The sequence below is a fragment of the Gorilla gorilla genome, chromosome 3 (assembly GCF_029281585.2).
Source record: "Gorilla gorilla gorilla isolate KB3781 chromosome 3, NHGRI_mGorGor1-v2.1_pri, whole genome shotgun sequence".
NCBI classification, from domain to species: domain Eukaryota; kingdom Metazoa; phylum Chordata; class Mammalia; order Primates; family Hominidae; genus Gorilla; species Gorilla gorilla.
Window position 1 is genome coordinate 150,195,768 of NC_073227.2, and position 17,391 is coordinate 150,213,158.

General features: G+C 34.4%; 1 long non-coding RNA gene across 1 annotated transcript in view; it reads left to right on the forward strand.

Annotated features, from left to right (window-relative positions):
- Positions 1-14,619, forward strand: part of LOC134758264 (uncharacterized) — a 30,602-nt gene extending 15,983 nt beyond the window's left edge. Inside the window, exons 2-3 of the long non-coding RNA XR_010133254.1 lie at positions 10,259-10,301; positions 14,472-14,619. This is a non-coding gene — a long non-coding RNA (uncharacterized lncRNA). The remainder of the gene's footprint in view (positions 1-10,258; positions 10,302-14,471) is intronic.
- The last annotated feature ends 2,772 nt before the right edge of the window (positions 14,620-17,391 follow it).

Sequence of the window (17,391 nt, forward strand, 5' to 3'; positions counted from 1 at the left end):
ATAGATTCTGGATATTAGACCTTTGTCAGGTGCATAGTATGCAAATATTTTTCTCCCATTCTGTAGGTTGTTTATTTACTCTGTTGATAATTTATTTTGCTGTGTGGAAGCTCTTCAGTTGAATTAGGTCCCACTTGTCAATTTTTGTTTTTTGTTAAAATTGCTTTTGGAGTTTTTGTCATAACATCTTTGCAAGGCCTTTGACCAGAATAGTATTTCTTAGGTTTTCTTCAAGAGTTTTTATAGTTTTAGGTTTTACATTTTCTGTTGATAATTTCTTTTGCTGTGTGGAAGCTCTTCAGTTGAATTAGGTTCCACTTGTCAATTTTCGTTTTTGTTAATATTGCTTTGGGAGGCTTTGTCATAACATCTTTGCAAGGCCTTTGACCAGAATAGTATTTCCTAAGTTTTTTTGAGAGCTTTTATAGTTTTAGGTTTTACATTTAAGTCTTTAACCTACTTTGAGTTGACTTTTGTGTATAGTGTAAGGAAGGCGTACAGAGTCAATCTTCTTAATGTGGCTAGCCAGTTATCCCAGCACCATTTGTTCAAAATGGAGTCCTGTGAGAGATCGGTCAGGGTGGTAGGAGAACTTGTAAGAAAAAAGGAAAGATGTGAACCTTCTTGGAAGGCCGGGAGGTTTTGCAAAAGCTTCGAAAGAGGATTTGGCTGAAGGCAGCCAGATTCTCTTATTGGGAGCCTGAAAGCAAAGGGTAGATAACAAGGGACTGTAAAGGAACTTATCTGGATAAATTTGTTTATTCTGGTCTCCAGAAACCAACCTGTGATCAATCGCATGCAGGACTGCTCTCTACTCAGGGGTCGACACTGTTAATTACCCAAAAACTGTGTTTGCTCCAGGCCTTTGTCATTAAATCTCTACTAAATAAATGCAAGCATCACTGCCATGGGGAGCTGCTAACTCTCTTCAGCCCCCAGTGCCGGCAGTCCCCTAGCCTGCTCTTTCACTGGATACCTGTGTCTGAGTACTGCTTTCATCTGTCGCTCGGCCAGAGTCTGCAGGACAGACTTGGCAGAGTCCTTTCCCCATTGCTTGTTACTGTCAGCTTTGTTGAAGATCAGATGGTTATAGTTGTGCAGCTTTATTTCTCAGTTCTCTATTATGTTCGATTGGTCCATGTGTCTGTTTTTCTACCTGTACCATGCTGTTGTGGTTTTTGTAGCCTTGTAGTATAGTTTGAAGTCAGGCAGTGTGATTCCTCTAGCTTTGTTCTTTTTGCTTAGGATTGCTTTGACTATTTGGGCTTTTTTGTTCTTGTTACATATGAATTTTAGCATAGTTTTTTTTTTTATTTCTGTGAAAAATGTCATTGGCACTTTGAAAGAAATATCACTGAATCCATGAATTGTTTTGGGCAGTATGGCCATTTTAACAACATGAATTCTTCCTGTCTATGACAATGAAATGTTTTTCCATTTGTTTGTGTTGTCTCTAATTTCTTTCAACAATGTCTTACAATTCTTGTTGTAGAGATCTTTCACTCCCTGGTTAGCTGTATTCCCAAGTACTTTTTCTTTTTGTGGCTGTTGTGAATGTGATTACATCCTTGATTCGGCTCTCAGCTTGGATGTTATTGGTGTATAGAAATGTTACCTTTTTAGTACATTAATTTTGTATCCTGAAGCTTTATTGAAGTTGTTCATATAAATCATTCTACCAAAAAGACACATGCATGCATATATTCATCAAAGCACTGTTCATAATAGCAAAGACATGAAATCAACCTAGATGCCCATTAATGGTGGACTAGATAAAGAAAATGTGGTACACATACACCATAAAATACTAGGAAGCCATGAAAAAAGTCAAAATCATGTCCTTTGCAGCAACGTGGATGAAGTTGGAAGCCATTATCCTAAGCAAATTAACACAGTGACAGAAAACCAAATACTGCATATTCCATTTTGTAAGCTGGAGCTAAACATCTATTATACATGGACACAAAGAAGGGAACAATAGACATAAGATCCTACTTGATGGTAGAGGGTCGGTGGAGAGTGAGGATTGAAAAACTACCTGTTGGGTAATATGCTCATTACTTGGGTGACAAAATAATCTGTACACCAGAACCCCACAGCATTAGTTTACTTGTGTTAACAAATGTGAATATGTGCCCCTTGAACCTAAAAGTTGGAAACAAAAATCAAACAAGCAGAAAAGAGAATCAGTATTAAAAAAATCATCTCAGAGAATTATTATATGAATTTTAAAGTTCTGCTTAGTATTTAAAAATATAAGCAGCTGCCAAACAGACAAATCCGATGCCAACTCCTTAACAGACTATTGCTTCCTCTTTATTTCTTCTCTTTCTCCTTTCTTGGGGTTGTTAGAATAAGAAGCTTCAAACAACTAGATGGGAACAATGGGGTTATAGAGTAAAAACAGTCAAAAGAAACCTGGGTCCTTAAAACATTTATGCAGATGACAAACCTAAACTGGCACTGAAACATAAGGAGAATACAATTTGAAGGGTGCATGTATTTTTGTATCTATTTCATAAAAATTATTAAAAATACAATTAAAATATAAATGCTCATCATATATATGCATATACATTTAAAATCTGCTGATACTAGTTTAGTTAATATGTTTTGTGTTCAATGAAAGGTGAAAGAAATCCTTGCAATTGTAACAAAAATACGTGATGCAATTAGGAAGAAAAACAGATATAATTATTTAAAAATTAATTCCAAATTTATTTTTCTTTTTTGGTAGAAAATGTTTTAATATAAACTATTCTGTTGTAGAAAACATAAATAGATTAAAAATTACTAAGTGTAAATATGTGTTGACTGTTCTCTCTTTACACAGTGTTGTGTAGCTATTTTCTACATGCCTAGGCTTAATGAAGTAACCTTTAATCTCTTTCTAGACTTTGATTAAAACTTTTATTAAAGGCATGAAGATGATCTAGGTGCTTAGTAACATTAATGCAAATTTCAGTAGTAAATCCAGATCTGCAAATAAGAAAATAAGCAGTATTAGTATCATAAATATATACAGGACTTACCTAATTTCTTTCTCTTAATATTTTTAAAATTTCTTAGTGGTTGATCCATATTGATTTCTGCATAACATTTGCTATGCAGAAATTACTATGATATTCATAGTAATAGTTATTTAATTAAAATGTCTTTATCCCAAAAATGTTACACAGTGTCCTGGGCTTTTTGCTTTTAATCTCCTATTCATTATTTATATGTGACTAAAGAGTCTGTGGATAAACCTCCCATCAGTTGTTTTGAGAGCATCACGAAGTCATACACAAGAACTGATATTACTTTAAGGGTCTTACTAATTTCAGAGCACTTCTTAAGATATGTTATGTTTGCAACTTTAAAAGGCAAAATATCAATTCTAATTTCATAGAGGCTAATAAAAGCATAATACTCTAAATTTTGTTTTCCAAATTAGTATCATTACCAGAAAGTCAGAATGCCCACAAGATGGGCTGTGACAACTTGATTGTGTTCAGACACTTCCCAAATTAGGTGCCATGTTTGAAAATTTGGCCAAGTGAGATTGACACAAGCTTCTCAGGGAACAGTGAGAAAAACAGAAGGCAGATCAAATTTGGGCCTGCCGATCCTCGACAGGCTTGCTTTAACTTTCTCTCCCTGAAGTTCTTTGTCTTATATTGCCTCTTCACTGAAATTGTGACACGAAGGTTATGACAAGCATGTGAAAATAGCTAGTGACTTATTAATGTCTGCTATGACTTGAGTGTCATAAAGCAGCACAGTGTGGCTTCAGTGATCGCCTTTCTTTCCTTCCATATACTGCAGCCAATCTCTTGAGCTGTCCAGAAGTGTCATATTCCTTCAGTGAAATAAGATCTGTGCATTAATATGCTTTTCTACCTCCAAGCTCATAGTTACTTGTCACATTAATATTTTGCTTAAACCAACTTTCCCTGAAATATAAGAATGCAAATTACTCAATTCTTGAAACCCTACTGCAAGCTTTTTCCCAACATTCAATTTACACATATATTGAAGTAATGGACATTCTTAACAAACAGCAGTTTTCATTTATTTATTTTCAGCCAAATGGAATTGAAAAGGCAATATTGAAATGGATTTTTTTATGACGTGGATCTTAATGGTTAACCTCTTCAACAATACTAAATTATGAACCCTTCAAAAAAATCTCTCTCTTTTCAGTTTTGGGACACAAGTGTCTTTATTTTTCTACCCTTGGTTGTTTTGCTTTGTTTTAATATGACTGTCATTTATACTGCTTAAACTTGAGTACAGATATGCAAAGAGCATCTTTATAGAGCTACAGTTTATGTTGTTTTTGCTTTCTCCAGATATTTAGAAGATGTTATTGGCAATAATAATGATGATAATACAGACTTTGGGGAGGGAGTCTGTCATTGCACACAATGATGGTTTTAAATTTAGAAATGGGAAGAAAACTTTGAGGTCCGACATTCCTAGAGCAAAAAATTCTTTTTTATTTTTGAAGGAAATACAAAATAGTTATTATTACTTTTAGTAGCAAAACCCACACATACTTGTACACCAACCTAATAATAAATAACTTCTTCCATACAACTTTTTCTTTATTCTTATGTTTTTGCTCTTTATCATTCTTTCAAAAGTATATCATCTGCCTCATAAGAGTGTGTATATTTTTGATTCTCATTATTCTTTCTGAAATACTTTTTTTCCAATACTGCTGCTTTTTAATCTCTATGTTCCTATTATGGATTTAGGGCTTAACTGCAAAAGAGACATCAAGCTTACATTTCACTCAAGTTACAGTAAAACAAATTGAACATATAATATTTCAATGTATAGTTATTGATGAAAGAAGTAATAACATTTACATTTATTGCTGTTTCCTCTGCAGAAGGCATTATCCTGAGTATTTTATATATACTGTTTCTGGTTAGCCTCTCAGGAAGTCCTAACAGAGGTTTTAATATTTCAGTTTTACAGATGAAGAAACTGACTTTTTCACAGATCTAATAATTGCTTAGTGCACTAAGTGACTAATTAATAGGAGGCTAGCATTCTAATTTTATAGATTAATACATAATTTGTGATTATGTTTATGCTTGCTGGGCACTCATGTGATAAATAAGCAAATGAAGACTTTAATCTTCCCTTAAAGTCTGCCATACCATGAAATTCTGATGACTACTTATTCTAAAGCAAGGTAATAAAAAGAATTTGACTTCTTGTCTCTGTAAAGTTTTATATTTTAACTGACTATATCAGTGTCTTCTAAACAAATAGTATATATGAAGCATATTAAGTTTATACCATCAAAGATCTCTTGAAATGCTGATCAAAATATACCTCCACCAACTTTATATTCTATGAACTTTCACATGTGCGCACACACACACGCACACACACAACTGTGTAATATGAGGAAACCACAGCTCTGAGAGATTGGGTCGCTTAACTGTGAAGTCTAAGTCTCTTGGATTATTGTTTCCTGTATACATATAATTTTCATTTGAAACTTGAAGCAATACCTACACCCCTTTGTGTGAGATGTAGCTAAGTAGTAATCTTGTTCAAGTTTTTATTTTCCAGAACGAATTAATACCCGTAAAAATAACATGAATTGCTCAAAGCTGGGATGTCATCTTATTGTGCCACCAACTATCTGTGTGATCTTTTGAAAACACCTTCAATTCTCCAAACTTCAGTTTATAATCTGTCAAATGAGGGGTTTCTTATAAACTTTCTGTTCTTCTGCAGTGTCATCGTTTATAGCATATTATGTTTCAAAACCGGTAGTGTCAGAGCCAAAAGAATAACAGAACTCATGTTTCCATTTACATAATTCTAATCACTCGTGTTCTTCGTTTGAATTTGTGTATATGCAGTACTGAAAGAGGCTGGCTCATCACAGTTGTAGGTGAACACAATTTAGGTGCAGATGTCTCTGTAAACACAGAGTTGTAGTGGGACAGTCCTGTGAAAACCACTGGACTTCTAAGTCCAATCTTCTAACACTTTTGTGGTGGTGAACCTCAGATTAATATCTTATCTGCAAACTGAAATGTTAGCACATTATTTAGTGTGGTGCTTAATGGTAGTATTTAATTAAAACAGAATTGCAGAAGAGTAATCAGCATTTAACTGTTCCTAAAATGTGTGCTTTGCTTTGAATATGAATTGAGTCCCTTTGTCCTCTGTATAAAATCCATTCCACAAAGTGAACGTTCACCTTCTGTTTGGCACTTTATTGTGGTTTATTTGAGGCATACCATAACATATGAAAACCCATTCTTTCTTTTTCTTTTCTTTAAATCTGTGACATATGCCAATATCCTGCTGGCTAGCCACCAAAGTACTGTGTTATGTACGGAGTTTCTTAGTCAACTGAATAAGGCACTGGAGACAAAACATCTGCATTGAGTGACCTTGAACAAGTCTCTGCTTACCTCATTACATAACTCTTATTCAAATAAAACTGTACACACACACACACACAGACACACACACAGACACACACACACACACACACAGTCTTTATTCTGTACATGGGACATAGGAAGAATGCAATAAATGTTAGCTATGGTTTTCCTTATGAAGGAGCTTGCACAAAAACTAGTTTATCTCTGTGGATGTTTCCATTATTGAGACAAATATTAAATACTGTTATAGTTAACACAAGATAAACTATCTTTGAAATGGAATATGAACCTAAAAGTTTTATGCCAGGAAATTAAACACTTTTCAAAAAAAGGGCATAAACATTAGGAGGCATATAAAAGTTACTCTCCTGCTATCTCATAGATTGTTCATATTTTTCAATAAGATGTTAGAGTTGTCAAAGTCAAGTAAAATATAGAGATAAATCTCTAAAATTGAAATATTTTGTTTAGGGAGAAATAATTACAATTTGGGGCATACATACAAACCAGGTGGTCTTTGGTATGTCTGAAGGACAAAGAGAAGATTAGACATTTTACAAAAAAGGGGAAATGTTATTTATTACTCTTTGAGAAATTGTCTTGGCACTAGCAAGGTTTTGAGGAGCCAGCAAGCTCTCATTGGTAAGTGATGGTGGTGGACAGAACTGCACCAGCTGGTTAGAGTTGCAGCTGGTTGTTTCATTAGCTATTGGTTAAAACTGGTTTCAGGTTACAGCGGGCAGTTTCAGCAGCTAGGTTTATAGAATTACATATTTGAAGTGATGTTTTGTGCCCTGATGCTTTTCACCAGTGGCTTCTCAACTATTTTTATTTATTTTTATATTATTAATTATTTATTTATTGTTTTTTTTTTTTTTTTGAGATGGAGTCTCACTCTGTCACCCAGGCTGGACTGCAGTGGTGCAATCTCTGTTCACTGCAACGTCCGTCTCCTAGGCTCAAGCAACCCTCCTGCCTCAGCTTCCTGAGTAGCTGGAACTACAGACATGTGCTACCACGCCCAGCTAATTTTTTTGTATTTTTGGTAGAGACGGGGTTTCACCTTATTGCCCAGGCTGGTTTTCAACTCCTGACCTCAAGTCAAGTGATCCACCCGCCTCAGCCATCCAATATGCTGGGATTACAGGCGTGAGCCACTGCACCCAGCCTCAACTCTCTTTTTAGTTGAGTATGACAAGAATAAACCAAATTGTATGATCAACTTTCACAATGTTAAGGTATATACAACAAGGACTCCCTACACCACTGATTTCCAACCATTTTAACATCAAGATTCACCTTCCTTAGTGAACTCAACCATCAGTGTATTTGTCAAAGCATTTGCTATGCGATGATCATGCATCCATATTTTAGATAAATGTGAGATTTCTATTGATTTGGAAATATTAAAAATATTACTATATTTGGGCATTTTTATGATTTTCTAGAATTATTTCTTTGAAACAGTGTGCTAAAGTTTGCATTTTCTTATGCTTGTGTATTGCTGTACAATACATAAAATGTTTAAGTGAATGACTCATATAATCCCACAGACAGCAAAGAATACTTTGCTGTACTCTTTTAAAATTTGATGTAACTACCGCTCATTAAGAGACATGAAGTGATTCATTCTAGTTCTGCTAGTAATTGTTAGAACAAAGCCTAATACTTTCTGGCTTCAAATTCTCTGTGTATTTTAGCTATATCTTTCTGCCTTCTAAAGGGATCTAGAAAGTAAATGAAATGCCTAACAGCTACTTAGAAGTTCAGAATGTTTATAAGACAAAAACAGGGACTTTGATTTATGACTCAATTCTTTGACAGTTCTTTATTTGAATTTTAAATGATCACTATTCTATTGTCAGATAACATATACAATGAGAACTCTCAGTTCAGTTAGCCAGATGGTGCAGCCAGGAGACAGAGGGAAGACCCAAGTAGATTAAGTATGGAGCTAGAGGCGGGCATATGATTAGAATGCAAAGCCTCCATCCTCCATCCATGCTTCTGATGTTGGGTTGCTCTCTCCAAATGTTTTACGCAGTTGCCAAAAAATCTGCATGAAAATAATATTCATTTGTGCTTGCAGCATTCATTACTTACCCTAAATTTTCTCTGAATATCAAATACATGCCCAAGTGAGATGAGATATAAAAGCAGCAGGCAATGCAATCCAATTATCCAAGGAATATTGCTAGTCCTCAGCATAGAAGTAGTATGGCTGAACCTCAAAGCTCCTAAACGTGGATTCTCTAATAGTTTATATATGGAGTTGGTTAGTCATTAGCTTTATAGAACCTAATGGGTTACCTAAAACAAAGGTTGCTTTAAAAAAGTTATACACATTTGTACTTTGAACACAGACCTTGTCCATCTTAGTCTAAACGTCTCCATTGTAATAATTCTTCCTTCACTTGTCTTACAGTTCCCTGTGCACGACCTCACATTTAATCACTTACACATTCTTTCTTTTTATACTTCTATATCTTGTTTCCTTTCTCTATAATTCTACTCGACTACATTTATTTCTTAAGTGACAGCATGCCTCAGCATATTTTTCTTTGTTTACTGATTTATTTATTCAGCTGAGCTACAGGGTGTCAGTGAACTGACTACAAGATGACATGTAATGCTGGCAGGCAAGGCATGGGAAAAATCAAGGGAATTTGGGCAGGCATTCCAGATTGTCCAATTGAGGAAATCTGTGTTCCCTAATCAATATTTTTTTTGCTTCAAAATTGTTCCTGGATTTATACTTACTGACACTATCCAGAGCTGTATATTTCCATCTGTGCTTATAATTGCAATTTTGATTTTTTATTTGGATTATAAACCTATCCCAGCTGGATTTTCTTGCCTGGCTTCATCTCTGTATGGCAGAAATGAGATCTATTTAATATTATAAGCATATTGCAGTTTAAAAAGTACTTCTGCATTCTACCCTAGGGCAGGTGGTTTCATTTGCATTTTAAAAATAAGGAATTAGAGGTTATTGATTACAATTTGCCATGAAGTACAAGCCAATTTGATTTGAGTCTATGTAATGCGAATCTCCATCTTTCCTCAACAGGTAGTTTAAGGTTATTGAGAGGATAGCTTTTAAAAATTATTGACATTCAATTTTGTTTTTAACAATAATCTTCTTCACTCGGTATCCATTTTCTGGGCACCTTGTTAGTGCCAAGCTCTGTGGCAGCTGTTGAGTAAATACATGTGTTCAAGATGCTCTTGCTGCCAGTAACAACTTAGTTTATAGTTTAATAGTAACTAGAGCCATTTTCCAAATGGTCCAGTTCTGCTGGGTGTATGTAAGAATTTCACTTCCTATCTTCCTTGTCTTTGTCTAATGTGTGTGACTAGTTCTGTCCAATAAGTTTTAAGGACAAGTGTCACCTTAGGTTGAGTATTTGTCGTTACGTGATTAGTCAGCATCTTTTTCTCTCCACCACTGAAATGCTCCAGGTGGGGCTATTCTGTCAGCCTGATTCTGAGAGTGAAGACAATGACAATACAAAGAGCCTACAGTGTATACCTGGTGGGCATTTAGTGTGAGAAGGGATGATGTTATGTGTCACTCTATTACTAAAATACAGAAAATTATTGGTTATTGCAATATAAAACTTATAATGACTGATATAAAAAGACTTCAAATTAAATTCTAGGCTTTATTTCAACAGTTCATTATAACTGAAAGAATATATTATATGTATTATATATAAGATAACTGTATATTATATATGTACATCTAATATGTGTAATATAAAATATATGTGTATATATATTTAATATTTTATATGTTAAATCAAATAACACAGGCGTCTGAGTTTGATGTAATCTATTAAATCTCTTCTCAGGTTGACTCCTAGAGATGGAAGAGCTGTAAGCAGAGACAGAAAAGTATGTTTTCACACAAACTCTTTGGCTCATTAGCAGATGACAGCAATGAGCCAATAAAATATATTTTTCTCCTTTGAGTACTTTATATACTACTTATCCTTGCCACTTAACACCATCATTAATTTTAAAGTAGAATGTGTTTATTAAAATGTCTTTATTGATTTAGGTGAAAAATATAATTTCTCTCAGTCCTCCAAAAATTAGATCCATTTTCACATAATTCATAAGGCAAATATTGATGAACAAAGCAAACATTATTTTATAAAAAACATTAATCATGTAAAATGTATTTCAAATCAATAAGTAGGAAAGAAAAATAGTGTCTAAGAAAATATTTTGGGTAAAATGACTAACATAAAATAAAGTAAACCTTGTGACCACCACCTCTCTCACCATATATGTAGGCTGAGAAAGTATTTTTCTATGTCTCACTCTTGTTCCATCTTTTCTGCAAACTTATAGGTAATAAAAATAGACAACTCTTGGAAACACATGCTTCCTCTTCAATGGGGACAAAGTTTTAGGAATGCCAAAAGAAGAGGTTAGAAGAGCAATTAGAAGACAAGCGTGAATAAGTGAATCTTTAAAATGCATCTAAAATTTTGATACTGATGCTTGAGTCTCACTCAAATTCTGAGTCACAATAGACTTGGACTATAATATCTAGACCATCTAGATGCTTTAAAGTAGGAAGTTTTTTTTTTAATTACTGAGAAAACTGTTATTTGCAAAAATGAACACTTGTTCTTCTTGGAACTATTGTGAAAAAATGGAGTTACTTTTGTACATGTCTGGCAGGCCCCTGCTAGGTACTGTTGTATTAGGGTTCTGCAAACAAACAGCCAATAAAAGATGTATGTGTGTGTGTGTGTGTGTGTGTGCGCGTGTGTGTGTATGAAATATGTATATACACACATATACATATACACACATGATACTGGCTCACGTGTTTGTGGGAGCTAAGTCCCACCATCAGCTATCTGCAAGCTGAAGATCCAGTGAAACCAGTGGTGAAGTTTGAAGCCTGAGAGCCAGAGAGCCAATGATGTAGAGAGTCTGAAGGCTAGAAGCACTGAAGGCAGGAGATTGATGTCCCACTTCAAGCATTAAGGTAGAAAGTGAATTCAACCTTCCTCCTCCTTTTTGTTCTATTCAGGTCCTTACTGGACTGGATGATGCTTATCAGTCCACCAATTCACTGGCTGATCTCTTCTGGAAACACCCTCATAGAAACACCCAGAAATAATGTTTAACCAGCTGTCTGGGCATCCTCAGGCCCAGTCAAGTTGATGTATAAAATTAACCATCATAGCTGTATAGGAACTATTTCATTTAATTCTCAAAGTTATCCTAAAAATTGATTCCATTCCTTCCATTGTTTGATGTCTCCCAGCTAATAAATAGAGGACTACAATTCCCTGTCATTTCTGCCTGATTACAAAAGCTGTTCACTTTCTACCCGGAAGGCCCAAATAACAATGATTTGTTATCAAAATAGCACATCCATCGTTTAACTACTGAGAACTGAACTTGTCCTTGAATGGAAATTTTCCAGTTTTTAAAAAAGATTCAAGATTAGAAATCTACAAAAGGTTTTTGTCTTCATCATACATATATTTTATAAGCAATACATCTAACAAAATAATTGAGCTAATATCAGCAATAGTCGCCAATAGGTGATTTTAAGTCACCGAGCAGATGAGTAGTAATGTGCATTGTGCCCCTGTCAGCTGAGCTATAAATGATTGTGAGGTACTCCTAAACTCCATAAAGTCAGAAAGAAAACTCATATAGGATCCCATTTTTGCAAAACACCCAGCCCTTCTTTTGCATTAAAGCAAGAGACTCTAGGGAACCTTACACATTAATATCCATATCAGTAAGGAGAATAAAAATGATTTGGCTAGCAGCATAAAAAATTGGGAACATCTGAAAGATTCATAGTTCTGCCCTGTCAACTGAAAAGCATCCAACTCATTTTCCTTCATGCTATGAATGAAAGTAACTGCAGTGGAGGCTATTCCTGTAGCTGTCACTAAATAACTTGCCCCATGGTGTAACCAAGGGATGAGACAGGATGTCATACTTCAAAATGGAATTAAAATAAAATAAGATAAAAATATAAATTAAAAAAGGGCCCTTTTATCTACTGTGAAATTTGAAGTACTTGAGTTTTATCCCCAGATGGCTTTTAAATCAACCTAGTGAATTCTAATTTATTAGTAACAGAAATAGTATTTGGCTTAAGATTTCAATACTCTGCCTTAATCCCTACCAGATTTTTCTGTACTCATGCTGTGGAGCTGTACTCTGGAGCAGGAAGTGACAAGTGAAGACAACCTCCCTCCCTGCCTTTTCTGGTCTGAGTAACATTGTCATTAAAATTGGCAAATAAATTAAGATACCAAGACAAAAAAATACCCAATTATTTTAGCCAACACATTTTGCTACTTTATCTTTTAATATGAACATATAATATTTTTAAAAGACAAAATCATATAGAAATTAGTTTAAATAATTAGAATCTTTTTCATTTTAATAAAGCAAGTTTCTCAGAAATGAAATATCCAGTCATTTTTCACAATATTTTTCTAAAATCACTAATTGCCCTCCAACATAATGGAATTTTATGTCATTGACATTCTCATGAGATTCTTATAATATAAACCCATGCATATGATGTTACAATGTCAAACAAAATAAGCTAGCAAGTCTATGGAGGTATATGTCAATGATGCAAATATTTCTATGTGTAGAAGTAGTAATATGTCAAGATGATGGCAAATAATATCAGGGATTTCTCTGGATACTATTTTCTGGAACAAAAACAGTGCAAAAAAATGAATGTCGTTGCAATTCTTTTGAGACAATGATCTGGTTATCATGGCTATAATAAAAGAAAGGTTGCTAGTGTTTGTGATCATCTGAATTATTTCTTAGTATTTGAGGAAATGATACTTTTATATACCCCATTGTAAAGCACCTAAGAGCTTTCAGTGCCTTAAAAAGAAAATTTTGGTCTTATAACATGGTCCAAATCAAGAGGAAGGGAGGCATTTCAGGGATTTTAACGTCAAGAGAGTTTACATTGTTTTATACTGTGTTGGAATTTGATTACTGCTTGTTGAAGTCATCATCAATATCCTAGACTTCCATGCTTGTTAACAGGGGTCTTTTGACTTTGGCAAAATCTGTATTTGACATACTCAGATAAGTTCATAAAACTTCCAAAGTATGATTTTTTTAAATGAGGTGTGACTTTAATCCGATAAGTGGAGGAAAGGAAAAAAAAAGGTCATCTGTGATTGAGTTAATTCTTTAAGTGTATTCAAGGTAATGCCACAAGGAGAGTAATTTGACCTTACTGGGTAAAGCAATTTATTATAGTATAAATAAAGATATTTTTGGTCCCACTCATTTAAGTTTCTGCGCATGGATAGAGTCCAAATAAAACATTGAAATTCATGATTCTGAATTATGTGAGCTATTTAATCATTATTGCTGGAGAACCAGACACAAGAAGTAATTTTCAGCAACAAAGTTATTAGAGTGATGGTAAAGAGTCCAAGAGAGCCCATCCTGGAACACCACTTGAAGAAATAATCCAAATAATACCATAGCCCCTCAGGAGGAAGAGGAGCTTATGTACACAAACACATGTGTCTAACCTTTCAAACAGTTCAAAGTGCTTTCAAGCATGTTTTATGATAATATTCTTATGACAGACATAAGGGCAAGGACTATTCTGATTTTGCATGGGGAAATGAACACAAGCTCTAGCCATCATAGTTATTTGTGATTATTTATCTAAGTCGAAACATGTGGAGTTTACTTGTGTCTAAAATTTTGTCTAAAGTATCCCAGTTTTCACTTACTTTAGAATAATTCAAATATTCATATAAAATCAGACTATTTCTCCTGGATAGTCTACTTCTTTCATAACCCTATATTTCTTCACATATCAAATTGAAATTAATTCTAGCTTTTTAAATGCCATCATTTAGATTTTTTCTTATAAAATTCCATTTCAGGTATGGGGTCTGTTGCAATCAGACCCAATGTAGATTTATATTTATAAGCCAATGTAGATTTATTTTTATTCAACATTTATTATGTTCCAGGTAATCTTATTTCTTGCAATAATCTGAGCTTATGAACCCTGTTTTATAGGTATGAAATCGGAGACTTGGAGATGATATATAAATTTCCAACATAAAGCAGGAATTGAGGATGTTCCAGGTACACTTCAAGTATGTGTTCAGTTTCAAAACCTGTGGCCTTCAAGGAGGTTCCTTGCTCTTACAGGCCTACCATCCATCCACCCATCGATCCAGAACACAATCTTTTTAGTGAGAAAATAATTTATTCAATTTGCCATTAGTAATTGCACTTTTGATAGAGAGTAACAAAATAAATGATTACTTGGATTTCTGTCTTATTTTTACCAGTTATTTTTACTGGTAAACCAGGTTGTATATTTTGGACAAGGATGAAGCAAAATAGGAAGTGTTACATCTTCTGTAGGATTTTCATATTTAACAATTAACCAACACATACATTCATGCAAACAGGTCGATCATTAGGTTTAACATGTGGGGTTATTTCTCATGCTACCTCATTTTTTTCCCTTAGGTTTTTATCGAACTGGAGGTTTAGCCTGTATATTATGTATTTGTAAATGAAATTTCTTTTCTGATAAAACTATATTAACCTCTATTACATTGGCACTTTGCCTTAATGTAATGTCAGTCTATTTATTGTTTAGAATAAAATTATAATCATCTTCATTTCCAACACGTTCTGATACTTGACAGAAAATTCTTTTAGACTACAGCACTGAGTAATTTTAAGACAAAAATTGTTCATAAACATAATTTTAACATGTGTTAGTCTACTTTTTGTTTCCCATAAATAAATCTCCAAGTAGAGAAGTTTACGTAGAAATGTTTTTGTGAAAATGGGAGATGCTGCAAGAACTATTATTTTTTGAGATGATCCTCTATAGAATTTTTATAAAAGCTTATCAGAAATAAAAAGCATATATTAACATAGAATGTAAGTAAGAATTCTATTTTCAAAGAAATTACTAAAATTTTATAGTCATGTTTGATTTACACAAAGTCAAAGAAAAACTGAAGACACTACCTTGGAACTCCCCTTGAAATTTTAAAGTAGACTCTATCTATTCCGAGGCTCCATTCTGAATGTTAAATGTCAAAAATCTATCAAACAACTGGGTATACTTTCATTATATTTGATAAAACATTATTTGCTCATTGAAATGGTGTGCTTCTGTTAATTAGTGTTACTCTGTAATTAGTATTACTGCCATGTGTTGCACCTGTTATTCTTTGAAATGACACTTCTTTAAAAATCTCCCTTAAAATTTTGAGGAGTACCAATAATCATCTCTTCACCTACATATTTCCTATTGATAGTTTCTGTTCATATTCCTATCCATGAATCCTGGCACTTATCTAAAATTTTAATCTTCAGAACAACCATTTTCAGCAAATACCATGAACCAACCCCCGTCTTCGTGCCTTGATCTCTAAATAGCCTTCTTCCCTTTCTGGAAGGCTTCCTGTTGTGGTTTCTGAGCTCTTCTTGACTTCTCAACTTGCCTGTTCTCTTTGCTTAGGAAACACATTTTACTTAAGCCAGTTCTAGGACTGGGGCTGAGTGAAAAATAAAAATATCGACTCTTTGTTCAAAAATTATTCATAATTTCATGATGGCAGCAGCAGAGCCAAGTGTGGAACCTTTGTAAGTGTGAGGCCTTGTGCAATGCGTAGGTCTCTGCCCATGAAACAGGTCCTGGTTGATGTTATTTGTTGTTATGCTTCAGCACTCCTCTTACTTTTTTGGTACATCCTTTCCCTGGCTGTATCTTTCAATACCACTATCAGATTTCCTTTTCCATTTTTTCCCAACAGTGTAGCCGCAGAAGCTTGAGCTGCAGAGACTCTTACCTGTTCTCTTCCTGTTTTCCTGAAAGAAAGGTCAAAAAGAGCAAATATTTGTGATTTTTTTTTGAGACAGGATGTCACTCCAGTTGTCCAGGCTGGAGTACACTGGTGCAATCTTGGCTCACTGCAGCCTTGACTTCCTGTTCTCAGGTGATCCTGCCACCTCAGCCTCCCAAGTAGCTGGGACTACGGGCATGTGCCACCATGCCAGGCTAATTTTTATATTTTTAGTGAAGACGTGGTCTCACCATGTTGCCCAGGCTGGTCTCAAACTCCTGGGTTCAAGTGACACACTGACCTAGGCCTCCCATGTGCTGGATTTACACACATGAGCCACCATGCCCAACTGTGAATGTCTCTTAAAATATTTTTATTACAAAGCATCTTGCAAGAAATTATTGTATTAAATCTGAGTTGATAATTGAATTAAGATAAGAATCATACTATCAAATATTATAGCATGACTTAGTTTTGTTGATGTGATAGGTGCCAATCTACTTAAAGTATGTATATATCCAATGTTGGTTACATTCATTTGAAAATTAATTTATTTGATAACAGTGTCTGTGACAGTGATGGCAGAGGTTCCAGAGACAATTGTTTAAAATCAGTGTGCCAAAATATTAATTTTTATCATCATTAACAGGGTGACTCTCTTCCTTAGGTGTGGCATCGTTTTCAGAATTAAAGAGGGTATATAACCTGCTTCTACCACATCTGATCTCTATCCTGGTATCTTCTGGGAATCATCTTCTTCACTATCTTTTTTCTTTCTACTTCTCAGTCTTTCTAGGTTTTGCTTTTCATGTTTCTAAGCTAACAGTGATTAATCTGATAACCCATCAGATGGAAAAAAAATAGAGAAGATACTTACTCTACTAAATCATCAATTCTTATTTTCTCCATGAGATAAATGTACTTGTTTCATTTTTAGTTTTTATGGGTTTTTCAGCTTACTCTGCAAATGAGGCAATGACTTCTAGTTTACTGGCTCTGTCAAAGTGATGCTTTCAATGAAATTACTAATTTAATTCCAGGTGAATTAAAAAGATTTGGTAACTAGTTGTGGTGGATATGTGGAATATATCTAGACATTTCCCCCAAAGTAAAGTTATATACTT